We start from the raw sequence: 13790 nt of genomic DNA, 5'->3' as shown, positions 1-13790 counted from the left end.
ATCTACGAACTACGTTACATTGGTGCCGAAACCCGGGAGGAAGGAGGGACATGCTGTCGGAGAGCTCTCGCTGCTGAGGGGGATCGCAGTGCTGCGGAGTTCGGGCAGCGCGGGAGTGGCTGCCGTCCAGGAGGGAGCGGAGGAGTTGCCGTCGTCCGCCGTGGGCCGGAGCCTGCTACCGTCCGTCATGAAGGGGAGGAGCAGGGGACGGCGGACTCGCTGCCAGCTGCCCTCAGCCGGAGGAGCCATCGCCGGCCGCCAGGAGGCGGTCAAGGATCGGGCCGTCCACCGAGCGTCCAGTGCCATCGCATGGCACTGCGAGGAAGAGCCTCTCGGCTGGCTGAGGACCAAGCGGCAGTGTGTCCGGGAACCGGACCAAGATTTTTTTTTTCTCTTTTTCCTCTCTCTCCTCTCTCGTTCTGTTGCTCCCCTTGCTTCCGTCTCCTTTCTCTCGTCTTGTCTGTCCTTACCCCCAGGTGCTGCGGCCACCGAGACAGGCCCCGGGGGGGAGTAGAGCGCAGTCTCGGAAGTACCCCCCGGCCTGCGAGGGGTAATGGGGGTATGTGGTGAGCAGGGTGGGCGGGAGCCGTGAGGGAACGGCGCGAGGCCGGTGACGCGAGAGTTAACGAGCTCCACCTGTGAGGTGCACCGGCCTTGAGTCTCTCACGGAGGAGCTCTGGGAGCATAAAAGGAGGAGCGACGACAGTGAAGGACAAGAGAGGACCAGGCCTGGACTTTACTTTATGTTTTATTATGTTTGTGTGGCCGGCAGACATCTGCGAGGGTCTGCCGGCATTACTTTCGTTTTGTTCTTTGTTTATTTTATTAAAGATTATTGTTTGAATGTTCGCCGGTTCCCGCCTCCTTCTTCCCACATCTACAAACTACGTTACAGTCCTCTTACATGTTTAGTCGCCATTTTGTGCCGGCATGTTTCTACAGTAGCTCTAAACAGACAAACTGCTCTATAGAGCGCGTTTAGTCACAATGTTGTTCTTCTTCCAAATCGTTTGTGTTTTTAGAGGCAGCTTGCATCGTCACTACGTTGAATATGCACAAAGTAGTAGTAGTTAGTAGGCGTCTGGTTTATTAGAAGCAGAGACCGTTCTTTGTTAGAAGTAAGAAGAAACCTCATTGCTTCACTAGCTAATGTACTCTCTGCGGTCTCAGTGTCTTGTGTCGGCCAGACGGCCTCCGTAGGTTCTCTGAAAGGGAGGGGTGAGCTCCATTGGTTGCAGTTCGCAACCTCACCACTAGATGCCACTAAAATTTACACATTGCACCTTTAAGACAGGTAGGAAGGCCACAGATAAATATGACATTTATTATAATGGGTTTATGTGCAAATTTTTTTAAGTTTACTTAAATAAAAAAAGTTGTTATTTTTTTAAAGCATAATAAATGTTGAAATTGATAGCTTTTAGTTATACTGTAATGTTGAATGTCTATAATTAATGTTTAAAAAAATCCATTTGATAGAGACATCAGTAACAGTATTAGTATCAGTGATACTGGCCTTCATTCATAAAAAGATGCCATTAAACAAATATTTAAAATATACTGTCTTTAAATTGTTTCTACATTCATTTGGAGAGTAACTGTGAAATTATTACAACATAAAAATATTATAAACTCCAAGGTTTTTAATCGCAGGCTACAGGAAAAAAATGTGTGATTAATGAGTTAATTTTTTAATTGATTGACAGCACTAAATATAATATAATAATTTGTAAGTCGCTTTTTAAAGATTCTGCAAAATAAATACATGTAAAACATAATATATCACTATATACAATTTAAAAAATGAATGCATGCCAGAAATTGAGTGAGTTTGAATCTTTTGATTCACCATAGTTAAACTACATGTGCATTCCATTGTTCTTGAAACCCAGATCTAACCTGTCCACCATGTGAAGACGCATAATGAGACGAGACCTGAACCATGTGATCACCCCAGCATGTTCGGCATCCCCAGAGCCTTTGATTATAGTGCACGGAGAGACAGACAGGACTAATTGCTGCATTTCCAGCCCCCTGTGCTGTGGTCGTGCTGAGCTGTTCAATGCCACCCTGCAGTAGTGCATTTCGGGATATCATTTCGACCGACTCCTACCCCTCCCTAATCCCATGACCGGAGGGTGATTTTAATAATACAACACAGATTGGTCAAAGAGATCAAAAATCTCAACGAGGGTGGACAGATGCCATGCAGCACATCCTACTACTACTGTCGTCGTTTGCCCCGCCTACTCCAGTGCCACCCTGATTGTCATGGAAATGATCCAGATGCGACCCTCACACCCTCGGTCACGGCCATTAGCCAGTCGCGCGCCCTCGGAGAAGGAACCCTGGTGATCTGAGCGCCATTAAACTTGAACCAAAGCCATTGAACTTTGACCACCCATCGTCCTGGTCCCATCACAAATCATTTGTATGTAATTAGCAGCCAAGGATGGTTGTGTTTGTCCAGGCTGGTTTGCACCACTAATTATTGGTTTCACATTTAAAGGAATAGTTTGCCCCAAATTAAAATGTTTTAGTCATCCTCATGTCATTCCAAACCTGGATTACTTTCTTCTGTTTATATATATATATATATATTTAGATATTTTAGATATTAGATATTAGATATTTTACTTCATAACTTGTTAAATATGTTTTTTGTTGTTGTTTTTTTTTTTTTACAGAAATGCATCGTTTCGCTTCAGAAGGCCTTTATTAACCTCACCGGAGCCGTGTGGAGTACGTTTGGATGGATGTGTATGGAGACACTTTCTATAGCTCATACTCATTTTTTAACACTTACTGCCATTATAAAGCTTGGATGTGTCAGGATATTTATTAATAATTCTCCGACTGTGTTCATCAGAAAGAAGAAAGTCATATACACCTAGGATGGTTTGAGGGTGAGTAAAGCTTGGGGTAATTTTCATTTGAAAGTGAACTAATCCTTTAAATAAATTGGGACTATAGACTATTTTAGCTGTCTGCTTTTAGCTGGTTAACCAATAACGCTGTACCTGATTAGCCGAATGAAATCTGATGGCCTTTGCAAAACCGAAGGCACTTGGCAGTATGTCTTGTGGTGTAATGTTCTCTTCTCTTCACTTCAGATGATTAATGCACTGACTTGTTTAGCCTGGCCGCAGTCTCATGCTGAAAGGAACATCAATAAACATTTCCAGTGATCGATTGGCAGCATTTTCATGCAGATTACACAGTCAACTGTTAATCCATGTGTGTTGTATATGATTGATCTCTAACGGAGGCATGACACCCACCTTTCATCTCTGAAGGCTTAAAGTGCCCAATCTTGGACAGGCATTTATGTGACTGGTTTGATGCTGGTCAAGCTGGGGGAACTGCTCAGCATGGCAAACCATGAGCAAGGTCTCGATATCTCTCTTTCACTTTTTCACTCGCTCTTTCTTTCGCACTCCCCCTCCCTCCTGCTATTCTCCTGGTGAGAGAAGTACTGTGAAGCAGTTGTGCTCGGTCACAGGCGAGTGGCTGCATTGTCTCTCCCTCTATTACCATTCATCTCACTGCAATCCTCTCTGCTCTGCCCAAAACACAGCTTAGTGCTGTCCCCTCCACCACGGCAGGGGGGCCACGCAAAGTGAGTCTCAGCCTCTTGAGCCTCGTCGAGCTTGAATAAGCATGGGTAAGCCGAAGAGGCAGACCGTGGACCACCTGGAGCAGCACACTGCGTATATACTCAGTGATGGAGACCGACTGGGAAAGGTGGATACGGTGTGTGGCTTACATGACAGCGTCGGACCGAGTTTATACTCTGCACCTTGGTGGACATGCACCTCAGAGGGCACCCAGCCCTTTAGAATGGCCAGATGGGCACTATTGTCAGTCAGGCCAGATTGGGTATTTTCATACATGTTCCAGGTCTTCTTGCAAAAGAAAAAAAAATGCCTTATTAATCTTTAGTAATGTCCACTTTTCATGATCCAAATAATCAAAACCCATGTATTGTACATTCATTCAATGCAAAGAATTCAAAATAAGTATTGTTTTTCAGTCAAAATCTAATTTCTTTACAATTTTCTAGAGGTGCAAAATTAGAAAATTCATTTAAATTTATACATATATATACACACACACACACATTATATATATATATATATATATATATATATATATATATATATATATATATATATATATAAAGTCTGTCAACTGTATCTATCAACATTCATTAAAATACCTTCTTTTGTGTTCAACAGAAGTAATTCATACAGGTTTGAGATACAGGTGATGAAAAAAATTTCATTTTTGTATGATCTATTCCTTCAAGTCTTTATATTCTGCATAATTTAGCTTCCCTTGTAAATACTGGGTGTAAAAATACTGATTAAGAAAATTATTTTTCGGAAATACATCAGATTATGGGAGTAAGACGGGATGCAAAAGCCAGTTCACATTCAATTTAATGCCACTGGCTTTTATTCTTTCTTTCTTTCTTTCTTTCTTTCTTTCTTTCTTTCTTTCTTTCTTTCTCTTTTCTCTAATGTACAATGACAAAAAGAATACCAGACGAATCAATGCAAACCCACAATCCTCTTCCACTGACCTTTAGTCTCATTCTCAAAAGCCTGCAACTGAGGTTGAACATCATGAAATGGGTTAGCAAAACGCAGCCCCGGTCAGTGTGAAAATAGATAAACAGTGTATTCAGATGAGCGACCAGTAGCATTGGTACCCCATAAATCCAGAATGTGTCTTGCTGGGCAAATGCATTGGGAGTGATGAGCTGTATGATTTAGTACCGCCCGCTCTGCTCTCTCTGTCTGTCTGAGAAGCGCACACAGACGCAGAGCTCTTTTCATAAGCCCGGCCGGATGACATGATTCATGGCTGTAGTCCCAGCTGTTCCAGGAGCAGTACAGGCCAGCCACTGCTGGGTTTGCTGGTTTATTCATGCTGTCTGGCACAGTAATGACAACCTGCAAAGTGCAAAACACTAGATCAACATCCTCCCTGACCTAATGTACATTTTAACAGTTTACAGATTGATGGGGTTGGACATGGAATTGAGTTAGGACCTATCTGTTCAGAAAGCCCTGCACAACTAATTTCTTGTCGTGGGGCCAGGTTTTAAATGTCATGAATCCACACCTGTGGCATACAAGAATACTCTGTCATGTGTCAAAGTGCTGCATAACACGAGAACAAACCTCATTGGTTTTTGAGAAAGCTCAAATGAGCTGCGTAACACAAGAACAAACCTCATTGGTTCTTGAGAAAGCTCAAATGTGCTGCGTAACATGAGAACGAACCTCATTAGTTCTCAAAAAAGTTCAAATGTGCTGCGTAACACGAGGATAAAACTCATTGGTTCTTGATAAATCTCAAATGAGCTGCGTAACACAAGAACAAACCTCATTGGTTCTTGAGAAAGCTCAAAGTGCTCCGTAACATGAGAACAAACCTCATTGGTTCTTGAGAAAGCTCAAATGAGCTGCGTAACACGAGAACAAACCTCATTGGTTCTTAAAAAAGCTCAAAGTGCTGCGTAACACGAGAACAAACTTCATTGGTTCTTAAAAAAGCTCAAATGTGCTGCGTAACACGAGAACAAACCTCATTGATTCTTAAAAAAGCTCAAATGTGCTGCGTAACATGAGAACAAACCTGATTGGTTCTTAAAAAAGCTCAAATGTGCTGCGTAACACAAGAACAAACCTCATTGATTCTTAAAAAAGCTCAAATGTGCTGCGTAACACAAGAACAAACCTCATTGGTTCTTAAAAAAGCTCAAAGTGCTGCGTAACACAAGAACAAACCTCATTGGTTCTTGAGAAAGCTCAAATGAGCTGCGTAACACGAGAACAAACCTCATTGGTTCTTAAAAAAGCTCAAAGTGCTGCGTAACACGAGAACAAACTTCATTGGTTCTTAAAAAAGCTCAAATGTGCTGCGTAACACGAGAACAAACCTCATTGATTCTTAAAAAAGCTCAAATGTGCTGCGTAACATGAGAACAAACCTGATTGGTTCTTAAAAAAGCTCAAATGTGCTGCGTAACACAAGAACAAACCTCATTGATTCTTAAAAAAGCTCAAATGTGCTGCGTAACACAAGAACAAACCTCATCGGTTCTTAAAAAAGCTCAAAGTGCTGCGTAACACAAGAACAAACCTCATTGGTTCTTAAAAAAGCTCAAAGTGCTGCGTAACACGAGAGCCTCATTGGTTCTCGAGAAAGCTCAAATGTGCTGCGTAACACAAGAACAAACCTCATTGGTTCTTGAGAAAGCTCAAATGTGCTGCGTAACATGAGAATGAACCTCATTAGTTCTCAAAAAAGTTCAAATGTGCTGCGTAACACGAGGATAAAACTCATTGGTTCTTGAGAAAGCTCAAATGAGCTGCGTAACACGAGAACAAACCTCATTGGTTCTTGAGAAAGCTCAAATGAGCTGCGTAACACAAGAACAAACATCATTGGTTCTTGAGAAAGCTCAAATGAGCTGCGTAACACGAGAACAAACATCATTGGTTCTTAAAAAAGCTCAAAGTGCTGCATAACACGAGAACCTCATTGGTTTTTGAGAAAGCTCAAAGTGCTGCATAACACGAGAACCTCATTGTTTTTGAGAAAGCTCAAATGAGCTGCGTAAAACGAGAACAAACCTCATCGGTTCTTGAGAAAGCTCAAATGAGCTGCGTAACATGAGAATGAACCTCATTAGTTCTCAAAAAAGTTCAAATGTGCTGCGTAACACGAGGATAAAACTCATTGGTTCTTGAGAAAGCTCAAATGAGCTGCGTAACACGAGAACAAACCTCATTGGTTCTTGAGAAAGCTCAAATGAGCTGCGTAACACAAGAACAAACATCATTGGTTCTTGAGAAAGCTCAAATGAGCTGCGTAACACGAGAACAAACATCATTGGTTCTTAAAAAAGCTCAAAGTGCTGCATAACACGAGAACCTCATTGGTTTTTGAGAAAGCTCAAAGTGCTGCATAACACGAGAACCTCATTGGTTTTTGAGAAAGCTCAAATGAGCTGCGTAAAACGAGAACAAACCTCATCGGTTCTTGAGAAAGCTCAAATGAGCTGCGTAACACGAGAACAAACCTCATTGGTTCTCAAAAAAGTTCAAATGTGCTGCGTAACACGAGGATAAAACTCATTGGTTCTTGAGAAAGCTCAAATGAGCTGCGTAACACGAGAACAAACCTCATTGGTTTTTGAGAAAGCTCAAATGAGCTGCGTAACACGAGAACAAACCTCATTGGTTCTCAAAAAAGTTCAAATGTGCTGCGTAACACGAGGATAAAACTCATTGGTTCTTGAGAATGCTCAAATGTGCTGCGTAACACGAGAACAAACCTTATTGGTTCTTGAGAAATCTCAAATGAGCTGCGTAACACAAGAACAAACCTCATTGGTTCTTGAGAAAGCTCAAAGTGCTGCATAACACGAGAACCTCATTGGTTTTTGAGAAAGCTCAAAGTGCTGCATAACACGAGAACCTCATTGGTTTTTGAGAAAGCTCAAATGAGCTGCGTAAAACGAGAACAAACCTCATCGGTTCTTGAGAAAGCTCAAATGAGCTGCGTAACACGAGAACAAACCTCATTGGTTCTCAAAAAAGTTCAAATGTGCTGCGTAACACGAGGATAAAACTCATTGGTTCTTGAGAAAGCTCAAATGAGCTGCGTAACACGAGAACCTCATTGGTTCTCAAAAAAGTTCAAATGTGCTGCGTAACACGAGGATAAAACTCATTGGTTCTTGAGAATGCTCAAATGTGCTGCGTAACACGAGAACAAACCTCATTGATTCTTGAGAAAGCTCAAATGTGCTGCGTAACACGAGAACAAACCTTATTGGTTCTTGAGAAAGCTCAAATGTGCTGCGTAACACGAGAACAAACCTGATTGGTTCTTAAAAAAGCTCAAATGTGCTGCGTAACACGAGAACAAACCTGATTGGTTCTTAAAAAAGCTCAAATGTGCTGCGTAACACGAGAACAAACCTGATTGGTTCTTAAAAAAGCTCAAAGTGCTGCGTAACACGAGAACCTCATTGGTTCTTGAGAAAGCTCAAATGTGCTGCGTAACATGAGAATAAACCTCATTGGTTCTTAAAAAAGCTCAAAGTGCTGCGTTACACGAGGATAAAACTCATTGGTTCTCGTATGTCAAGCAAACCCTTGAGCTTCCGTTTACCATAACTGATGTGTGAGTTGATGAATGTTTATGTCAATAAAAACTTAAATTCAATCTGTTCATCATATAAAATGATATACTGTAGAGTCTCTTCAGAAAATTTGGACTAAACCACTCAATTAATATGGATTAGTTTTACGATCTCTTTATGAACTTTTTGAAGAACTGTCAATGGAGGGACAGAAAGCTGAAAATGAACGAAGATCTTACGGGTTTGGAAGGACATGAGGGTGAGCAATTAATGACAGAATCTTCATTTTTGGGTGAACTATCCCTTTTTTTTCCATTTTAAAAAACCAACATGCTTGAATCCTTGCAAAATAGACCAGTTTTAACCAAGATGATACCACCATAACAAGCATTCAAAACAACATATGTGCTGGTTATTTCAACAGGCATTTTCTAGATGGTTGCTATGTTGTTCTTCATGGTTGTTAGGTGGTTATATAGTGGTTGAAATCAAATGAACCCACACCCAAAAGATATTCTGGTCCCATTAGTCAATGGCTTTTGTTTCATAGTCTATGGGATTATTCAACCTGATCTCACAGGACATGTTGCGATGTATGAATTTACTCAATGTGAATCATAAAAAAAGTATGATTATTAGAAAAACGAAAGCATGAAGGTCCACCCCTAAACATACCCATCACTGGGGTGTAAATAGATTGTATAAAAACATTCAAATGAGATCATACATATTAACCAAGAAATTAGCCAAAACGTAAAATACAAATTGTTGTGAGATTTTGTTGGACTTTTCACCTGTTTTATAATCCATCAGATGAAAATCACAATACTGACCACTTTGAAGAGTAATAATACACCTTTCTTCAACAAAGAGCACAATATGAGGTATTATTAAAGTCTGTAATCCAAATGGTTTAATAGTTGATTGAAATGGTACTAATAGATGTTTTAACTGGTTTGAATAGCATATCATATCATTATACACTTTAACACTATGTAACTCCCTTTCTGTGGATCTACTATCATAACAGATGAATAATTTCTCAAGAGTGGATCTCTTAGGAGCAGAGCTGTGTGAGAACCCTTTGTTAACCTCTGTAAATGGTATCTTGACTACATAATTCAACATTCTATTGGGTTTCGTCTGTAAGTAGAAAACTGTGTCAACTGTGTCAAGACCGACAAAGCAGGGGAGAGATCATTTTTATGAGCCTATAAGAGTTCCTAACCTCATTTAAAGATCTCCTGAGACATGTGAGTCCATCCAAGCCCCTAAAAAAATCTCTCAGTGTATGTTCACAGAAAACTAAGGAACAAAATTTAAAGGAACAGCGGGTTGAAAGTCCAATTTGCAGTTTCAGTGCAGCTTCAAAGGGCTTTACATGATCCCAGCAGAGGAATTAGGGTCTTATCTAGTGAAACGATCAGTCATTTTCTAAAAAAAATTAAAATTTATATACTTTTTAACCACAAATGCTCGTCTTGCACTGCTCTGTGATGCACCACACATTACGAAATCATGTTGGAAAGGTCACAAGTGATGTAGACATAAGTACCGATCCAGTGTCTACGAAGTGAACATGCAAAGACTAAGCCAAACGCCCGGCAGCAAATTTCCTTATTACGCAGGAATGAGAGTATAGTTCCTAGCCATATCAGCCTAGAAAATCGCAACTTTTCATTTTCCGTCGGTCTTAGTACACGATGTAACTACAGAAGAGTCAAGTTTTAAATAGGAAAAATATCGAAACTCTTTGGTCATTTTTGAGCGAGATGCTAACGGTCTAATCAGATTCAATGAACTATGCTAAGCTATGCTAAAAGTGGTACCGCCCATAGACTGTAAAAAAAGATGGACGACGCGACACCGCTTCCTTCCATTGTAATGAACTGAAGCCAAAATGGGCCGATGAATGGGCGCTGACACGTTACGCAATACGTCAAAAAAAAAAAGTTTGGAGCCTGGGCATGCGCAGAAGAAATCGTCAGTGGAGCCCGGAGGCGGAGTCGCGGTATCAAACTTCCGCCCAGACGACTGCGTCATCATTCATGGATTTTAAATAGACTATAAAAATTATACACAATTTAAAATTCTACCTATAAAATAATAGGCTATTCTGTTTCTAGAGCAATAATATTTTTGAAACAGCAAATTCAGTAGATAAAATCAATATAATATGCCACTAGAAACAACTCTAAATCATCAGAAACGGTCCTGCCATTTTAAATCAAGTTCAACTAACGTTAGGAGAACGTTAGGAGGAGGATTGCTGTAAGCTATCATTAGTTTTGTCCTGCTAATTATTATTTTATACCCATAAAAATAATAAGTAACTGCCAGATAACGATCACCTGCTTTTTTCCCCATCATGGTTAACGTTAGGTGTGTTATCTTAACTAATAACATTTATTAATTAGCTTATAACGCCCATATTTATTGTTACAGAAAAAGGTTCAGTGATCCGTCAGATCCTGTAGGTCGGTTAGTACAGTTTACTGCTGAACAACTCATTTTGTTGGTTTTAAATAACAAAGAAATCGAAAATTAATAGTTAGATAATACATCTTCAATCTCCCCTCGAAGCTCCGACAGTCCTCAGACAAGCTGTCAATCAACTTCGAATCATGAGGACACGCCCCGTTTTTATAGCATCAAATTGTTAGCTAAAATCTAAATTATCACAAAAACGAACAATTGAATATATATCAGCGTGATAACAACTACCTTAAATGACCAAAACCATCTTTCAGAAAGTTTTATTTGAAGCATAATTTATTTTTAAGTTTTCACTGAAGTCTCATTTGACTGCATTGAGAGGGTGGGTTTTATGACCTGTACTGCATCCAGCCTCCAGGGGGCAATCAAAGAGCCCGCAGCTTCACTTTTCAGGACGTTTGAGACACACCCGGTACCGCCAGACCCCGAGATCGGCTGAATGGATTCAAAAACAGTAAAACTCTAGGGGAGTTGGAATCTATTTTCAAAAAAAGTGGAGTGTTCCTTTAAAGTTGGAGGAGAAAATGAGATGTAGTTTTTCGCCCTACTGCGGTACTTCCGCCTACATCATGTGTGACCTTTCCAATGTGATTACGTAATGCGTGGCACATCGCAGAGCTAGTGCAAGACGAGCATTTGTGGTTAAAAAGTATATACATTTTTATTTTTTTTATATAATATGACCGATCGTTTTGCTAGATAAGACCCTTATTCCTCGTCTGGGATCGTGTAGAGTCCTTTGAAGCTGAACTGAAATTGCAATTTGGACCTTCAACCCATTGGTAGCCGTTGAAGTCCGCAATATGCAGAAAAATCCGGGAATGTTTTCCTCAAAAAACATAATCTCTTTTCACCTGAAAAAAGAAAGACATATAGTAAACATCTTGGATGACATGGGGGTGAGTAAATTATCAGGACATTTTAACTCTGAAGTGAACTAATCCTTTAAGGCAAGTGTCAAGATTTCGAGTGAATAACAACCTAAATTTAGTTTCATTTTCTCACAAAAAGCTAACATATGACTTCAGAAGACTTGGAATATATAGTGCATAGTCATACAGAGACTTTTTTGACAGGTTATAATGCTTTTGGAACCTTGAAAGTGCCAATTCATTGTAACTGCATATAAAAGAGTCTTTTTCTCATCATGTTCAGCAAAGGGGAAAAAAAGTTTAGAATGACATGAAGCTGAGTAAATGATGACAAATGATTCATTTTTAGAGAACTTTTCTAGAACCTTCCCTGTAGAACAACATCTTTACACATTTATATTATAAACATCATTCTATTTCTTGTCTAAATGAAAGCATTTCTTGAAAAACCTTACAAAATGATTGAAAAGATACTCGTTGCACAGGCTCAAAGACATTGATTGGTTGCTTGATTTCCATTGCTCCTTTGTTTAATAAAAGGATCACGTCACTTTTGTTCCTAAGAGTTTGAAGTAACACAGAGGTCATAATCAGGGTTGACGGTCCGCAGTGAAGCTCCCCATAAAAATATCCATATTCACAGCTTTATGTTACTCATTAGCTCTTGCCAGCAGTCAAGGGTAACCACTCACTGCTATATAAAAACCTGCCTCTCCTAATCTTGGCATGCCTACAACAAACAAACAATGGAAAAAAGTGACTCCATCCATAAATTAAAACAACAATAATACTGAATGCTTTCAGGGATGCAAAGAAGCGACTGGCGCACACTTTGGTAAAATTGCATTAGAGATGTCCATTTACATAGCACCAAGCATACTAAAGTCAATTAATTAAAGCTGTGATTTTTTTTTCCACATTAATAAACCACCCTGTTTAATAGCTTGAAATTATATTGCTATTTAGAGTCAGAGCTGAAATAGGACATCTCAAATATATATGACATTCCTTTACCATGGTCTATCTATTCCTCCATCCATCCATCCACCAATCAAATCTATCTATCTATCTATCTATCTATCTATCTATCTATCTATGAAAGTCTGCAGATTCTATATGGCTCTACTGCTGCAGTCACTGTTCACCATGCATCATATTTCAAGCGTTTTTTGTTTATTTTTTACTCAAATACTCCAAAAGGAAGTATGCATTTTATGCAAATAACATATTATAAAAGAGACAAAACCTTTGTATTTTCAGTGCTTTAAAAATACATAGTGTCTTTTATGCTAGAAAAGTATTCTGTGCTCTGAAAAACCCACAGGGGCCGCATTTACACAACCCCGCTCTTCAATGCTGTGACCTCTCTCACTATTGTCTGTGAGAACAAACAAAAGGCCTGAAGTCCCCTGCACACACTACCCATAAATCACTGAAACACTGAACGCGGACTGAGCCTGAGACCCAGATGGAGCCAAAGAACTATGGATACAAGACTGCCATCTATTGTTAGAGAGGAGAACCTTGGCTGAAACTAGTTATGAAGGTTACTTTTCAATTGCTAAGATAGAAAATGTGCATGAGTCTGCACTTCTACAGTGAAGTCGGCCTTTATTCTCCAGCTCCACTGAAGCCAAAGAAGTTTCAGTAATATTGTCAGAGCAAAGCATAGCCAAAACTCACAGCAGAACCAGTTATAATATAAATCCAGTAATATAATAGAGCAGGAGGTCTGCGGAAGTACAAGAGTGCTGCATTTAACACTGTCACACCTAAACGCATGCTTGCAAACACTAGGCTAACTGTTTACAGAGCTTTGTGAGGTTTATTTTATTTATTTTTGGCCTTTTAAAGCTTATATGTGAGGGAAAGAGAGAAAAGGGGATTGGGAAATGTTATGAGCTGGATTCAAACTTGCATTGACCACATAAAGCCCAAAGTATACTTCACCTTTTACGCATACTCGAGGGTTAGCGTACAGTGCGCGTGACGCGAATTTCGTCATCAGAAGAGTGTGCGCGTACTATACAGATTTTTGTAACCACACATTCTTTGTACGCTTAGGTCACACATGCACATTTAATTTTTTAATTAGTAATTAGTTTATCCACAAGGTGGCAGCCGTGCCATAGGGCCATCGATTCACAAGGTAGTCGAAGAATCCTGAATAAACAGAACAGATTGGAACGCATGCAAGCTACAGCGACAATGGAGGCCTACATAGATGACAGATTGTACAAAGAGGTTAGAAAGTACCT

At 39.9% G+C, this 13790-nt stretch overlaps 1 long non-coding RNA gene across 2 annotated transcripts in view; it reads right to left on the bottom strand.

The window, feature by feature from the left end:
- Positions 1-13790, bottom strand: part of LOC125260623 — a 64451-nt gene that overhangs the window by 37235 nt on the left and 13426 nt on the right. For both annotated transcript variants that reach the window (XR_007183087.1, XR_007183086.1), the window contains exons 4-6: positions 4586-4958; positions 3282-3902; positions 3021-3156 (exon numbers count right to left, since the gene is read on the bottom strand). This is a non-coding gene — a long non-coding RNA (uncharacterized LOC125260623). The remainder of the gene's footprint in view (positions 1-3020; positions 3157-3281; positions 3903-4585; positions 4959-13790) is intronic.

The sequence above is a fragment of the Megalobrama amblycephala genome, linkage group LG24 (assembly GCF_018812025.1).
Source record: "Megalobrama amblycephala isolate DHTTF-2021 linkage group LG24, ASM1881202v1, whole genome shotgun sequence".
Classification (NCBI taxonomy): domain Eukaryota; kingdom Metazoa; phylum Chordata; class Actinopteri; order Cypriniformes; family Xenocyprididae; genus Megalobrama; species Megalobrama amblycephala.
The sequence above is the reverse complement of the archived record's forward strand: the minus strand, read 5'-3'. Positions and strand labels throughout refer to the sequence as shown.